Source organism: Moschus berezovskii, chromosome 1 (assembly GCF_049115385.1).
Source record: "Moschus berezovskii isolate FMDL1 chromosome 1, NW_MosBer_1.0, whole genome shotgun sequence".
NCBI lineage: Eukaryota > Metazoa > Chordata > Mammalia > Artiodactyla > Moschidae > Moschus > Moschus berezovskii.
The window spans coordinates 69,018,047-69,035,709 of NC_142460.1; positions in this window are offsets into that span (position 1 = coordinate 69,018,047).

The window sequence follows — 17,663 nt, forward strand, 5'->3', positions numbered from 1 at the left end:
GAGTCTTTTCCAGTGAGTCAACTTTTCGAATGAGGTGGCCAAAGTATTGCAGTTTCAGCTTTGGCATCAGTCATTCCAATGAACACCCAGGACTGATCTCCTTTAGAATGGACTGGTTGGATCTCCTTGCAGTCCAAGGGACTCTCAAGAATCTTCTCCATACCACAGTTCAAAAACATCAATTCCTCCGTGCTCAGCTTTCTTCACAGTCCAACTCTCACATCCATACATGACTACTGGAAAAACCATAGCCTTGACTAGATGGACCTTTGTTGACAAAGTAATGTCTCAGCTTTTAAATATGCTGTCATATTAGGCTGGTCATACCTTTCCTTCCAAGGAGTAAGCGTCTTTTAATTTCATGGCTGCAATCAGCATCTGCAGTGATTTTGGAGCCCAAAAAATAAAGTCTGACACTGTTTCCACTGTTTTTCCATCTATTTCCCATGAATTGATGGGACCAGATGCCATGATCTTTGTTTTCTGAATGTTGAGCTTCAGCCAACTTTTTCACTCTCCTCTTTCACTTTCATCAAGAGGTTTTTGAGTTCTTCTTCACTTTCTGCCATAAGAGGGGGTGTCAATCGCATATCTAAGGTTATTGATATTTCTCCCAGCAATCTTGATTCCAGCATGTGCTTCATCCAGCCCAGTGTTTCTAATGATGTACTCTGCATATAAGTTAAGTAATCAGGGTGACAATATACAGCCTTGATGTACTCCTTTCCCTATTTGGAACCAGTCTGTTGTTCCATGTCCAGTTCTAACTGTTGCTTCCTGACCTGCATACAGGTTTTTCAAGAGGCAGGTCAAGTGGTCTGGTATTCCCATGTCCTTCAAAATTTTCCATAGTTTATTGTGATCCACACAGTCAAAGGCTTTGGCAAAGGCATTGTAATGATTAATTTTATGCATCGGGTTGACTTGGCCTTGTTGTGCCCAGATATCTGGTTCACATTATTTCTGAATATATCTGTGAAGGTATTTCCAGATGAGATTTGCATTTGTATCTGTAAAGTGAATAAAGTAGATTGAGTTCCCCAGTGTGGGTGGGCACCATCTAATCTTTTGAGAGTCTGAATAGACAAAAAGAAACAAGAAGGAATAATACATTCTCTCTGTCTGTGTTTTTGAGTAAGAACATCAGTTTTCTGATTATGTCATTGACTCTCTGGTTCTCAGACACAACTGAGCGACAGAACTGACTGGTTCTCAGGCCTTCAAATGTGGACTAGAGCTATACCACTATCTTTCTTGGGTCTTCAGTTTCACATGGCAGATTATGGAACTTCCTAGACTCCATAATCACAAGGGCTAATTCATTAAGCTATAGATGTAAACTGCATATATATAGAGAGAGAGAGAAAGAGAGAGAGTTGTGAACTATTCATATGTATATATATGAATATATATATAGAGAGTATATGTATATATATATATATAGAGAGAGAGAAAGAGAGAGAGTCTACTTGTTCTATTTCTCCAGAGAAACTTGATTAATACAGCCATCATAAGAACTTTATCTTTTATTCTCAGGTAGATGGGAAACCATTACAGGTCAATGAGCAGTCATAAATCTTTGACTACAATTGTTTTTTGATAATAGACCATAGAGAAGAAATTTAACTGATACAAGAGATGATAGAGAAGGCAATGGCACCCCACTCCAGTACTCTTGCCTGGAAAATCCCATGGATGGAGGAGCCTGGCGGGCTACAGTCCATGGGGTCACTAAGAGTCGGACACAACTGAGCTTCTTCACTTTCACTTTTCACTTTCACACATTGGAGAAGGAAATGGCAACCCACTCCAGTGTTCTTGCTTGGAGAATCCCAGGGATTTCAGAGCCTGGTGGACTGCCGTCTATGGGGTTGCACAGAGTCAGACACGACTGAATCGACTTAGCAGCAGCAGCAGAGATGATAGTAGGTTAGTAAAAGGATGTACTGACAGAGATGATTCAGTTCAGTTCAGTTCAGTTCAGTTGCTCAGTCGTGTCTGACTCTTTGCGACCCCATGAATCACAGCACGCCAGGCCTCCCTGTCCATCACCAACTCCTGGAGTTCACTCAAACTCATGTCCATCGAGCTGGTGATGCCATCCAGCCATCTCATTAGAAATGGTTGATTTTTTGATTTATCACAGATAAAGTAACTTCCTTATGCAATAGATAAGAGGATTGAGAGAGAAAGAGAGTGGTTAATAATTACACCCCATATTCTACCTGAGTAACAGAAAGATACAATTGCCATCAGTAGAGATAAGAAAGACTGTTCAAAGCAATCTCATGTTAGAATCTCTCAAATTCCCAAGATTTTTCAGAGTAACATGATTAAAATATATTAAAAAAAATATAAAGCTGTCTTAAAATATCACTAAAGACAAATGTCATGGTACAAAGGTATTTCTTTTTAATTTATTTTTATAAGTTTTTGAAAAGAGAAATAGAAAAAATATCAAAGAAAGACAGATATGAGCAAGATATAAATATTTTGGAAAATTCCATAAATGCTTTTAGAAAAACCAAAGATAAATCTCCCCTGATTAATTATGACAACACCTTTGTTTTTTAAAGCATTTTAGTTTGCAGAATATGCAGAAAATAACTGAATTAATTTTTACTACGAAAAGAAAAAAAAAAACACTTTTTGGAACAGTGGTTTTCAAATTGCTTTGTAGAACCTCAAGTTTCTCAGAAATAAGGATGTGCAAAGGAGGAATCAAGCTGGACATAACTTTTGTTTCTTCTTATATTCTGAATGTGTTGTTACTTCATTCAAGTTCAACTCTGCATTTATGGATTTTGTTCCACCAGACTCTTCTTTCCATGGTATTTTCCAGGCAAGAACACGAGAGTGGGTTGCCGTTTCCTCCTCCAGGGGATCTTCCCAACCCAGGGATCAAACCCTCATCTCTTATGTCTCTTAGGTCTTATAAATTAGCATTTTACAATTCAAATTATATTCAAAAAGAGCACTGATGTCTTTTGTTAAACTGTGAAAACTACAGTTGTAGAGGAAAAAATCTCATTTTATTCCTCCATTGAAAATGTAAACTTACTTTCTTCTCTAATACTATCATAGATTTTGAATTGGAGTAAAGTGGGAAACGAGAGTTGATAATAAGAAGTGCACGAATACATGCAAAATACTCATGTGACCACGTTTAACTATTTTTGTTATAGAGGGTGACTAAAATTTAGCAATAATTATTTCTTTGTTCTAATAGAAAAAATAACAATTGTCTGTCAGTATTTTGAAATCTAATTGTCATAGTATTGTTTTTAGTTAATTTATATAGTATTTAAATTTGAAATTTTCCCAACTAAGAATTTTAAAGTATTTCATCTAAGTACACATGTTATTTCTTCCTTAGGAACGATAACTATTATTATAGAGATTGTAAATGGCATGTGTATGTCCAATTGCCTCTATGCATATATTCATTTCACAAGCTATAAGTTTTTTCCAAGGTAAAAAAGCTAATTCTCATTAGAAATAGTAGAACATAAAATATAAATAAAAGTATAAATTTAAATGTAGATAGAACTATGATTATAACATTTTCAAATTTTATAAGCGTCATATTATTCACAGGCTTTCTTTTGGGCTTATATTATTTATAGACTTTCTTTTGAAACAAAAACAAAGAAGCAACCTTAATAAAATAGTTCCATAAAATCTTATTTGTCTTTGTATATTAAGATCTGGTGATTTCAGATCACTTCATTCAAATGAAATACTATGAAATCACAGATCTGTTAATAAAACTGGCACACCGACTTGTATCAGAGGCAAAAAAAATGACTTGTTTCAGTCCAACTAAGATTTAATCCAGCTGCAATAACATTATTCTCTTTGGAATGCATTACTACACTATCAGCATACTTACATTTATATTATAAATATCATGTTGCTTTTCAATAAAAACAACAAAAAGATAGTTTACCATCTTAAGTCAACAGTTTGCATTTTATGTGTTGGCTATTTGGGGGCAATTGTAGGTTTCTGCATAATTTTTTATACCTAAAATAAAGTTTGCATTCCGAGAATCCTCATGGTCCTAATGTTTAAGGACAAAAAATTCTGCACTTTAAAAGATTTAGTCACATTGTAAGTTGAAACTTAAAATATCAGCTAAAATTTTAAGGTAATTCTCTAAGGAACAACTTATTTAGTAATCAATAATAAAAGTTTTGTAATTATTTTCTATGAGAACACTATGCAAGTTATTCAATAAAAAATAAAGTGTTTACAGGAGGGAGGAGTGTATTTCTTGGAGGATTTTCACCTCTTTGCTCTCATATTATGAATTATGGCCATGCTATCCATGCCAGGAAAGCATTCATGTCACTTGATATAATGATTGCTTCACAAGTGATTATGCCTTGAGGTTTTTCTTTTTATTCTTGCAAGAACTGAGTTTGGAATTCACTCTTAGCACAGATCAGGAAGACTAAGTCAAATTATTCTTTTGGTGAGCTTCTGGAATATGTTCCCATTTGCTACTGAACTGTGGAGAGCTAACACCTGAGCCTGAATATACTGCCCTTGTCATTTCTACTGGATTTTTTGCATGGAATTAAACTACAACTCTGTGTAAGTGTGCATGTCTCTGTATGTTTATGTAGAAAACAAAAGAAGGCATGGATTCTTTGGAGTCAAGCAAAAATGGTTTGTCTCCTACCTAGGTGGAGTTAACAATGAGTTTGCTATTTAATTTTCTAAACTATAAGCCAGTATGATAATACTTTTCTTACAGTTTTCTTACAGTTATTGTGAGAATGAAATGATACATAGGTATATAAAGAACCTGGGAAGTAACAGTTCAGTTCAGTTGCTCAGACGTATCCGACTCTTTGTGATCCCATGGATTACAGCATGCCAGTCTTCCTTGTCCATCACCAACACCCGGAATTTACCCAAATACATGTCGATTGAGTTGGTGATGCCATCCAATCATCTCATCCTCTGTCTTCCCCTTCTTCTCCTGCCTTCAATCTTTCCCAGCATAAGGGGCTTTGCAAATGAGTCAGCTCTTCGCATCAGGTGGCCAAATTATTAGAGTTTCAACTTCAACATCAGTCTTCAAATTAACATTCAGGACTGATCACATTTAGGATGGATTGTTTGGATCTCCTTGCAGTCCAAGGAACTCTCAAGAGTCTTCTCCAACACCACACTTCAAAAGCATCAATTCTTCGGAACTCAAGTTTCTTTCTTTCTTTTTTTTATTTATTTATTTTAATTGGAGGCTAATTACTTTACATTATTGTATTGGTTTTGCCATACATTGACATGAATCTGCCCGGGTTACATATGCTTCTTATCTTTATAGTCCAACTCTCACATCTATACATGACTACTGGAAAAACCATAGCCTTGACTAGACTGAACTGTGTTGGCAAAGAAATGTCTTTTCTTTTTAATAAGCTGTCTAGGGTGGTCATAAGGTTCCATCCAAAGAGTAAGAGTCTTTTAATTTCATGGCTGCAATCAGTATCCACAGTGATTTTGGAGCCCAATAAAATAAAGTCAGCCACTGTTTCCACTGTTTCTCCATCTATTTGTCATGAAGTGGGGCCAGATGCCATGATCTTTGTTTTCTGAATGTTGAGCTTTAAGCCAACTTTTTCACTCTCCTCTTTCACTTTTTTCATCAAGAGGCTCTTTAGTTCTTCTGCACTTTCTGCCATAAGGGTGGTGTCATCTGTACATATGAGGTTATTGATATTTCTCCCAGCAATCTTGATTCCAGCTTGTGCTTCATCTAGCCCAGCATTTCTCATGATGTACTCTGCATATAAGTTAAATAAGCAGAGTGACAATATACAGCCCTGACATACTCCTTTTCCTATTTGGAACAAGTCTGTTTTTCCATTTCCAGTTCTAACTGTTATTTCCTGACCTCACACAAATTTCTCAAGAAGCAGGTCAAGAGGTCTGGTATTCCCAACTTTTGAAGAATTTTCCACAGTTTATTGTGATCCACACAGACAAAGGCTTTGGCATAGTCAATAAAGCAGAAATAGATGTATTTCTGGAACTCTCTTGCTTTTTTGACGATCCAGCAGATGTTGGCTATTTGATCTCTGGTTCCTTTGCCTTTTCTAAAACCAGCTTGAACATCTGGAAGTTCATGGTTCATGTATTGCTGAATTTTGAGCATTATTTTACTAGTGTGTGAGATGAGTGCAATTTTGTGGTAGTTTGAGCATTCTTTGGCATTGCCTTTCTTAGGGACTGGAATGAAAACTGACCTTTTTCCAGTCATGTGGCCTCTGCTGAGTTTTCCAAATGTGCTGGAATATTCAGTTCAGCTCTTTCACAGCATCATCTTTTAGGATTTTAAATAGCTCAACTGGAATTCCATCACCTCCACTAGCTTTGATCATAGTGATGCTTCCTAAGGCCCACTTATCTTCACATTCCAGGGTGTTTAGTTCTAGGTGAGTGATCACACCATCATGATTAACTGGGTCGTGAAGATATTTCTGTACAGTTCTTCTGTGTATTCTTGCCACCTCTTCTTAATATCTTTTGCTTCTATAGGTCCATACAATTTCTGTCCTTTATTGAGCCCATCTTTGCATGAAATGTTCCCTTGGTATCTCTAATTCTCTTGAAGAGATCTCTAGTCTTTCCCATTCTATGTTTTACTCTATTTATTTGCACTGATCACTGAGGAAGGCTTTCTTATCTCTCCTTGTTGTTCTTTGGAACTCTGCATTCAAATGGGTATATTTATTCTTTTCTCCCTTGCTTTTTGCTTCTCTTCTTTTCACAGCTATTTGTAAGGCCTCCTCAGGCAGTCATTTTTCTTTTTTCCATTTCTTTTTCTTGGGGATAGTCTTGATTTCTGTCTCCTGTACAATGTCACAAACCTCTGTCCATAGTTCATCAGGCACTCTATCTATCAGATCTAGTCCCTTAAAATTTTTCTCACTTCCACTGTATGACCTAAGGGATTTTAGTTAGGTCATACCTGAATGGTCTAGTGGTTTTCCCTTCTTCAATTTAAGTCTGAATTTGGCAATAAGGAGTTCATGATCTGAGCCACAGTCAGCTCATGGTCTTGTTTTTGCTGACTCTGTAGAGCTTCTCCATCTTTAGCTGCACAGAATATAATCAACCTGATTTCGGTGTTGACCATCTGGGGATGTCCATGTGTAGCATCTTTTGTGTTGTTGGAAGAGGGTGTTTACCATGACCAGTGCATTCTCTTGGCAAAATTCTATTAGTCTTTGCCCTGCTTCATTGTGGACTCCAAGGCCAAATTTGCCTGTTACTCCAGAGTTTCTTGACTTCCTACTTTTGCATTCCAATAGTGAAAAGGATATCTTTTTTGGGTGTTAGTTCTAGAAGGTCTTGTAGGCCTTCATAGAGCACTTCAACTTCAGCTTCTTCAGCATAACTGGTCAGGGCATAGGCTTGCATTACTCTGATTTTGAATGGTTTGCCTTGGAAACGAACAGAGATCATTGTGTCATTTTTGAGACTGAATCCAAGTACTGCATTTCAGACTCTTTTGTTGACTCTGATGTCTGCTCCATTTTTTCTAAGGGATATTTGCCCACATTAGTATATATAATGGTCATCTGTAACGGACACTTAATAATAAGCACAAAAAATTTAGCAAGTTCTGAGAGCTCAATAGAACCCTGTTTGATTCCTGGGCTGAGAGGATCCACTGGAGAAGGGATAGGCCACCCACTCCAATATTCTTGGGCTTCCTTTTTGGCTCAGCTGGTAAAGAATCTGCCTGTAATGTGGAAAACCTGTTCTCATTCCCTGGGTTGGGAATATCCCCTGGAGAAGGGAATGGCTACCTGCTCCAGTATTCTGTCCTGGGGAATTCCATGGACTGTGTAGTCCATGGTGTTGCAAAGAGTTAGACACATTGAGTGACTTTAATAAATAATAGCTCAATAGAAGTCAATTTCTTTCTTCTTCCATGTGATTTACAAAAGAACACACTGGTTTCTTAGAAAGAATGAGAAATAAAGTCTGCAATGCTGAGAAGATCTAAGAGTTAAAACTCCAAAATAGCAAAGGATAGAGGTAGACACAGATCTTCCAGGAAGTATTGCGGATGGCCACTGCAAGATTCAGAAGGTCAAATAACCTGGAAAATTGGTTAATTTTAATATGCAGAAGTTTTGGGTTGTTTTTTTTTTTTCTACATAACACTGGTAGTTTCAAGCAAATGTTGCCAAAAATCTATGAAGAGAATTTTTATAATTTTATAAAAGGTTGCAGCATAAAGAACAATAAAGGTTTATAAGACTGATTGAAAATTAATGAGGTGATAATGCTTTGAGAAGAGACACATGAGCTGAATATAATTTCTGGATAGAGACTCTTCTCTTGTCAACACAGAAGTAACTACTGTGGAACAGAGGGTGAGAAAAATGAGAGGGATTCTGAGAACTTCTATAATACAATAAGCAGTTATAAGAACACATACAGATGATGCAAATGTAATAGAGCAAGAGCAGCAGTGTTGGATCCCAGACAACACAGAAAAAGCAACAGCAGGAGAGCAATAACAATACCCAAGGAGGATGACTAGACATTCAAGATTTTACAAAATGAAGGGATGCAAATCACAAGATTTATAAACTCAATGATTTGTGTGGATGGGCTTTAGAATCATGTGGTATATTCACTGATATTTCTGATTCACTCAGAGGAGTGACAATATAATGAGTTCTCAGTGATGCAGATAAACTGATAATAAAAGAGCTTATATTCACCAACCTAAATGTGTGAAATATTTTTTTCTGTTTTTTTCTAAAAATATTTTAAAAATTGAATATAGATCGCTGAGATTAGAATCTTGGTTTTGCCAATTATTTTCTTTGACACATTACTAAATGCTTTTGTTTCTCAGTTTCTGTTTCTATAAAATGAAGGTGACAGGATAGTTTCAGAGGTTAAATGAATTAATATAAATATAAGATATGTACTAATGCTCTATAAAATGAGGTATAATTATCTTCATTATGGTTGTAATTATTATTTATTATAATAACTATTAAAGAGAACAACTTCTCATTTCAATTTGTAAGTCTATTTTTAATTTCCATATACTGTTTTTGATCAGTAGCTTCTACTTGGTCATTTCACAGATTTCTTTTTTATATAATGAAGTAAAATATATATTCAAGCATTATTCAGTTTAAGTGAAGTATTTTACACTCAGAATTTTTTAAAGTGAAAGTCACTCAGTCATGTCCAACTCTTTGCAACCCCATGGACTATATAGTCCATGGAATTCTCCAGGCCAGAATACTGGAGTGGGTAGCCTTTCCCCTCAGACGATCTTCCCAGCCCAGGGATTGAACCAAGGTCTTCTGCACTGCACACAGATTCTTTTCCAGTTGAGCCACCAGGGAAGCCCAAGAATAAGGGAGTGGGTAAACTAGCCCTTCTCCAGTGGATCTTCCTGACCCAGCAATCGAACCAGGATCTCCTGCATTGCAGGTGTATTCTTTACCAACTGAGATATTAGGAAAGCCCTCAGAATTTGTATATCATAACTATTTAAAGCACCTGGAAAAAGATGCAAAATTATATGACTCAAAATGATGAACTACTGATTTTTCATAGTAAACACTTATTATACTGATTACCTTTCTGAAATATAAGTATTTCTGGCTTTATTAATAAGAATCACTTGGGTCATTTATGTGCAAATGATGCATTGTTTATAGATGAAGGAAAGAACACCATAGCTGATTAATTCCTTAGACACTGTTCCGTCCAAGATGAACACACACACACACAGACACACACTCACAGAGGCACACATATTATTCACATAAGTAACACACCTGCATATAATTTTACCTGGCTAGTATTTTATTAGGAAATTTTAGTTTGTGCTATGAACTGCTTTACAGGGAAAATTAATTATTTCACAAACAAACTATGATTTTTTTTCCCCTAAATAAAACATAATGAAAGATCAAAACAAAACTAAAACCAAGACTCTAATAATGGTGCTAACAAGTTTTTTGACTGTGAGCTGCTCTGCTAGAGATATTCTTTAGGAATACAAAATAATGTAAATTATATAAACACATTGTCCAAATTTATAACTGTATTAATTTTGGAACAATTTTATAATAGGTATAATCTCCACAGTTAGTACTTCTGAAGTTAGTTCATCTAAAGTGTAGGTAAAGATTCAAAACTTAAATTAGTCAGTTTAAATTAATACTTTATATAAATATGTAGCATAATTTGGCCATTTTCAATTATGATACATTCTTTATTACATCAGGCACTCATGTTTTTTAATCATTTTCCGTGAGGGTTCATTAGCAGGTAGTGGAATCATAGATTGAAAATAAAAAGCAAGTTTTACACAACTATCTTCTAATCTTTTTCTCTACAGTAAGATTCATTGTAGATTCAGTTCAGTTCAGTCGCTCAGTCGTGTCTGACTCTCCGCGACCACATGAATCACAGCACGCAAGGCCTCCCTGTCCATTACCAACTCCCGGAGTTCACTCAAACTCATGTCCATCGAGTTGGTGATGCCATCCAGACATCTCATTCTCTGTCGTCCCCTTCTCCTCCCGCCCCCAACCTTTCCCAGCATGAGTCTTTTCCAGTGAGTCAGCTCATCGCATGAGGTGGCCAAAGTATTGGAGTTTCAGCTTCAGCATCAGTCCTTCCAATGAACACCCAGGATCGATCTCCTTTAGAATGGACTGGCTGGATCTCCTTGCATTCCAAGGGACTCTCAAGAGTCTTCTCCAACACTACAGTTCAAAAGCATGAATTCTTCGGTGATCAGCTTTCTTCATAGTCCAACTCTCATATCCATACATGACCACGGGAAAAACCATTGCCTTGACTAGACGGACCGTGTTTGGCAAAGTAATGTCTCTGCTTTTTAATGTACTATCAAGGTTGGTCATAACTTTCCTTCCAAGGAGCAAGCGTCTTTTAATTTCATGGCTGCAATCAGCATCCGCAGTGATTTTGGAGCCCAAAAAAATAAAGTCTGACACTGTTTCCACTGTTTTCCATCTATTTCCCATGAAGTGATGGGACCAGATGCCATGATCTTTGTTTTCTGAATGTTGAGCTTCAAGCCAACCTTTTCACTCTCCTCTTTCACTTTCATCAAGAGGCTTTTGAGTTCCTCTTCACTTTCTGCCATAAGGGTAGTGTCATCTGCATATCTGAGGTTATTGATATTTCTCCCAGCAATCTTGATTCCAGCTTGTGCTTCTTCCAGCCCAGCGTTCCTCATGATGTACTCTGCATAGAAGTTAAATAAGCAAGGTGACAATATACAGCCTTGACATACTCCTTTTCCTATTTGGAACCAGTCTGTTGTTCCATGTCCAGTTCTGACTGTTGTTTCCTGACCTGCATACAGGTTTCTCAAGAGGCATGTCAGGTGGTCTGGGATTCCCATCTCTTTCAGAATTTTCCACAGTTTAGTGTGATCCACACAGTCAAAGGCTTTGGCATAGTCAATGAAGCAGAAATAGATGTTTTTCTGGAACTCTCTTGCTTTCTCCATGATCCAGCAGATGTTGGAAATTTGATCTCTGGTGCCTCTGCCTTTTCTAAAACCTGCTTGAACATCTGGGAGTTCATGGTTCACATATTGCTGAAGCCTGGCTTGGAGAATTTTGAGCATGACTTTACTATTACACATGGTAAAAATCTTCTAAAATAAATTCACTGAGTAATAGTGTCAACGGCTTTTCTTCTAATGTACACTTAGGTTCTGATAAGAAATCCAAATCACAGTACTTAAAATATGTTTCTACCTATTCTATGAAAGACAGTAATCATTTCCTCTACTTATTTCCTTCCTACTCCCATATCTCCCTCATAGAGAGCATGATTATACCCTTTTCAGTTTGCTCTAAAAACTCTTCTCAAGGAAGCCTTGATACCACCTTCTGGTCATTGCTGATGTAAGTATTTACCTGTCCCAAGTCAGACTACTGAGGTTCTCTTTTCTACAAAAAAGACCACATAGTGATTGGATTCTGATCCTGTTAAGCAAATAAACATGAATGTCATATAATGCCAAGCAGCCATTTTGTACTATGTCCCCACCCACCAAAACTGGATTATGTGCAGTGATAAATATGAAGGAAATACATGAATCCTGACTCCTGGTAGCTTGTGACTTATGGGTTTTATCTCCTGTGAAATATTTCAGAATCGTATTAATACTTTAGATCTCAGTAAAATTCTCTTAAATTTTCCTTAATAATTATGGTAGTCTTGAGGATATTTGTTACTTATAAACACTTAATTATGAGCCATTAACTAACTACTAGGTATCAGAGATTGCTGCTTTTGTTATGAGTGTATTAGTGGGGTGGTTTATTCCATTTTCTGAAAGATCAAAAAATGAATAAAAGATCAGGGCTGGGAGACTAGAGTTCTATGGTTTTAAAATAGTTGTTTTTGCATCACCCAAATACAGATGTCAAGAAAATAATATAATAACTTTGTCTCAAGCTTTATTTCGGTTGGATATATTCTTTTGGAAATCATTATATATATAAACTTTTTTTTCTAGAGAAACTGAAGAGTGGTAAGATAAGAAATTGGAGACATCTTCAAGAACTCAACCATTTAAATACAAGATAAATAATGATGAGTTGATAAAGACTGAGCAAAGATCAGTAAAGAAGAATACATGAGATGTGTGGTATCACTGAAACCAAAGAAAATGTAATTAAATAGGAAAGATGTGGTGAACTGAGAAATCAGAAGGTTGAAAAACATCCACTGGGTTTGCTGCTGCTGCTAAGTCGTTTAAGCCGTGTCCGACTCTGTGCGAACCCATAGACGGCAGCCCACTAGTATCCCCCGTCCCTGGGATTCTCCAGGCAAGAACACTGGAGTGGGTTGCCATTTCCTTCTCCAACGCATCAAAGTGAAAAGAGAAAGTGAAGTCGCTCAGTCGTGTCCGACTCTTAGCAACCCCATGGACTGCAGCCCACCAGGCTCCTCTGTCCATGGGATTTTCCAGGCAAGAGTACTGGAGTGGGGTGCCATTGCCTTATCCCATCCACTGGGTTTAGGCATCAACAAAACACGGAAAATGCTGCGGAACGATAAAAGACGGTAACAGAAGGGAATGAGTTGGTGGTCACAATGTAAGTAGCATAAATACCTCTTAAAAATTTGGCAGTAATGGAGAAAATGAGTTAAAATGACAACATTTAAAAGAGTGGAATTTGGAAACTTTAAAATTGTGTTTTACAAAATATTTTAAATAATAGAAATTTTGAATTTTATTTTATTATCTTTTTTAATTTTTATTGGAGGCTAATCATTTTACAATATTATATTGGTTGGTTTTGCCATACATTGACATGAATCCGCCCCGGGTGTACATGAGTTCCCCCTCCCGAACCCCCCTCCCACCTCCCTCCTCCCCTTATCCTCCCTCTGGGTCATCCCCGCATACCAGCCCCGAGCATCCTGTAACATGCATCGACCCTGAACTGGCGATTCCTTTCACATATGATAATATACATGTTTCAGTGCCACTCTCCCAAACCATCCCACCCTCACCCTCTCCCACAGAGTCCCAAAGACAGTTTTATACATCTGTGTCTCTTTTGCTGTCTCGTATACAGGGTTATCATTTGCATCTTTCTAAATTCCATATGTATGTGTTAGTATATTGTATTGGTGTTTTTCTTTCTGGCTTACTTCACTCTGTATAATAGGCTCCAGTTTCATCCACCTCATTAGAACTGGTTCAAATGCATTCTTTTTAATGGCTGAGTAATACTCCATTGTGTATATGTACCAAAGCTTTCTTATCCATTTGTCTGCAGATGGACATCTAGGTTGCTTCCATGTCCTGGCTATTATAAACAGTGCTGCAAAGAACATTGGAGTACATGTGTTTCTTTCAGTTCTGGTTTCCTTGATGTGTATGCCCAGGAGTGCGATTGCTGGATCATATGGCAGTTCTATTTCCAGATTTTTGAGGAATCTCCACACTGTTCTCCATAGTGGCTGTACTAGTTTGCATTCCCACCAACAGTGTAAGAGGGTTCCCTCTCTCCACACCCTCTCCAGCATTTATTGCACGTAGACTTTTGGATAGCAGCCTTTCTGACTGGTGTGAAATGGTATCTCATTGTGGTTTGATTTGCATTTCTCTGATTATCAGGGATGTTGAGCATTTTTTCTTGTGTTTGTTAGCCATATGCATGTCTTTGGAGTTTAAAATGATAGGAAACTTTTAAATGATAGGAAAGCTTTTGTAGACTAGAAGGGCAAACGAGAGGGAACAATAATTAATAAAGTAAGGTTTCCTAGGAGACAATATATACTATAATAAAGAGCCTAAGATGAAATATGAGCGTTAGATAGATTAATATATTTTGGCCCTTAGAAGAGGATTTCCAGATTTAGCAGATAAAAATATACCATTTCCAATTAAGTTGAACTTTAGATAAGCAATTAACATTTTTACTATATCTAATATAATATTGGTATCGCATTTTTTTCTAAAATTTTATCATTACCTGAAATTCAAATTTATATAGACATGCTGAATTTTTCTGGTAATCCTAATTGAATCCAAGGATATCCACATTTTGGGACCTTGTGTTTAGAAAGTTTCTCTATGGCCCTCTTCTGACCATGCTTGAGAGTGCAGAATGAGGAGTCCTCTGGACCAAGGGGACCTATCCATCTGGAACACAAGTCCAGCTCTTCTAACAACCAAGATACTGCAATAATCTACAAACTTGGATGAAAATCTACATTCAAGGCTGCTTGGATCTCTTCTTCACATCCTTCTTCCCTGTAAGACGCAGCACTGCCAGTGTGCCCTAGCATGCACAGCCTGAGACACAAGGTACAGCCAAGGGATAAGTCCTTGTGTGGTTATAAAAAAATCTTAGCTGTGAAGATATTTTTCCACATATATGATATTCAAATAAGAAATTGATGAAATTTAGTAATGAGAAGGGAGTGAGAAAGAAAGTAGGTGGGCCAGCTTTAAGAGCAGTGAATGTGTTAGGAAAACTGTCTTTGTTGCCAATTTCCTAGATGGGATTGTGAGGAGTGCAAGAAATCTAAATTAAAATTTTATTTTCTGGTTGTAAACATAAAGTTGTATTTTCAAAGGAAGAAGGAGAGAACATATTTTATTTAACAAACTTCTATCTTTATTTTGACGTCTCTTTCCCAATATTCTGAAAATATAAAGAGTGGGCCTAGAGAAAGATATAGTTTCTGATAATCATGTAAAGGAGAAGATGGTCAAGCATCCTTATACCCTTATATACATGGTAGTGTGACATTGGGGAAGACACCTCTGATGGTTTCTGTTTTCCTTGTGGTAGTAGACAGGACTGCTTTCTAAAAGTAAGTGTGTGTGTGTGTGTGTGTGTGTATACAAATGGTAATCATAAATTTGGCAAGAGTTGATATGATTAACCAGAAACAAAGGTGAAAAATGTGATTGAAGAAAACAAGTAGGATTGTTCAGCAGTGAGTGTTGAGTTGACAATGCTGGGCATGACTTTATACTGAGATTTCAAATTTTCATATTTGGCAATTATATTGAAGAAGGATAAGTACATTGATGCAAGGTGGCAGTTTTAACAGGTTGTAAAAAAATGAGAAAATTAGAGATTTCAGGGTATTAAGATGAAGATTATTGAAATGGTGGATAATAATGATATCTAAGCTAGTTTTGGTAGAATGCGAATAGCAAATAAGTGAAAAGGGGAACTGGAGTGTTATTGTGCTAATGGGGATGAAAAGAAACACCTCTAAATGTTTCTTAGGCTTCTCTTCCTTTACCTTTACTTTCTTATTTTGTGTTCCAAAAGTCCTATAATTATCAGTTACCAATTGTGTAATTGGAGACCAGTAATAGTGTTCAAGCCATGAAGTGTTGATTTCAAACTCATTTTTCAAACAGTATACGTGATCTTAGGAAAAGCATACCTCTTTTGATCCTCTGTTTCCTCACTTACTACATTATTACATTAATACTTATAATATTGTTATGAGATATCTTTCACATGTATCTAGTGCTTAATTGGTACAATATACTATTTTCTCTCTGATATATATATATATATATGCACATATATGTATATATGTATACACACACACACACATACATATATATGGGACTTTCCAGGTGTCCAGGTGGCTCAGTGGTAAAGAATCCACCTGCCAATGCAGGAGCCACAGAGATGCTAGATTGATCCCTGGATCAGAAAGACCCCCGAGAGTAGGAAATGGCAACCCACTCCACTATTCTTGCCTAGGAAATCCCATGGACAGAGGAGTCTGGCAGGCTACAGTCTAAGGGTCACAAAGAATCAGACACGACAGATCAACTGAGCACACACACATGTGTGTATATGTGTATATATACATATATATATACACTTACATGCACACACACACCACACACACACACACACACACTTTTCCCCTGAGTGAACTTACTTAATTAATGTGTGATATCCTTATACACTAATGCATTCCCAATGGTAAAATTCTGCTTCTTGAGTTTCAAACTTACATTTCAAGCGTCCATGAATTATACTTCTCCTAGATGTTCCATCTGTGCCACGCTGCATGAAGCACAAGCTGGAATCAAGATTGTGTCCTAGTTGCTCAAATGTGTCTGACTCTTTGTGACGTCATGGACTGTAGCCCACCAGGGTCCTCTGTCCATGGGGATTCTCCAGACAACCTACTGGAATGGGTTGCCAGGCCCTTCTCCATGGGATCTTCCCAACCCAGAGATCAAACCCAGGTCTTCCACCTTGAAGGCAGATTCTTTACCTGGGAAGAATAATTCTGAGCCACCTGGGAAGCCCTGGAATCAAGATTACTCTCAATATTCAAAAAACGAAGGCCATGACATCCAGTCATATCAATTCATAGCAAATAAATGGGAAAACAATGGAAACAAAGACAGACTTTATTTTCTTGGGCTCCAAAATCACTGCAAATGGTGACTGCAGCCATGAAATTAAAAGACACTTGCTCCTTGGAAGAAAAACTATGACAAAACTTGAAGGCATATTAAAAAGCAGAGACATTACTTTGCCAACAAAGGTCCATCTCATCAAGGCTATGGTTTCTCCAGTAGTCATGTATGGATGTGAGAGTTGGGCTGTAAAGAAGGCTAAGTGCTGAAGAATTGGTGCTTTTGAACTGTGGTGTTGGAGAAGACTCTTGAGAGTCCCTTGGACTGCAAGGAGATCCAACCAGTTCATCCTAAAGAAAATCAATCCTGAATATTCATTGGAAGGACAGATGCTGAGGATGGACCGCCAATACTTTAGTCACCTTATGTGAACAGCCAACTCATTGGAAACAACATTGATGCTGGGAGAGATTGAAGGCAGGAGGGAAAGAGGACAACAGATTACAAGATGTTTGGATGGCATCACTGACTCAATGGATATGATTGTGAGCAAGCTCCAGGAGATGGTGAAGGGCAGGGAAGTCTGGAGTGCTACAGTCCATGGGGTTGCAAAGAGTCAGACACAGCTGAGTGACTGAACAACAACAACAGATGTTCTATGGTTACCTCAAATCCAAAATTTGCTATTTATTTCTCCCAGACCACTTATATTCCCATAGGCTGTCAGTTTTATTAACATTTTTCACTG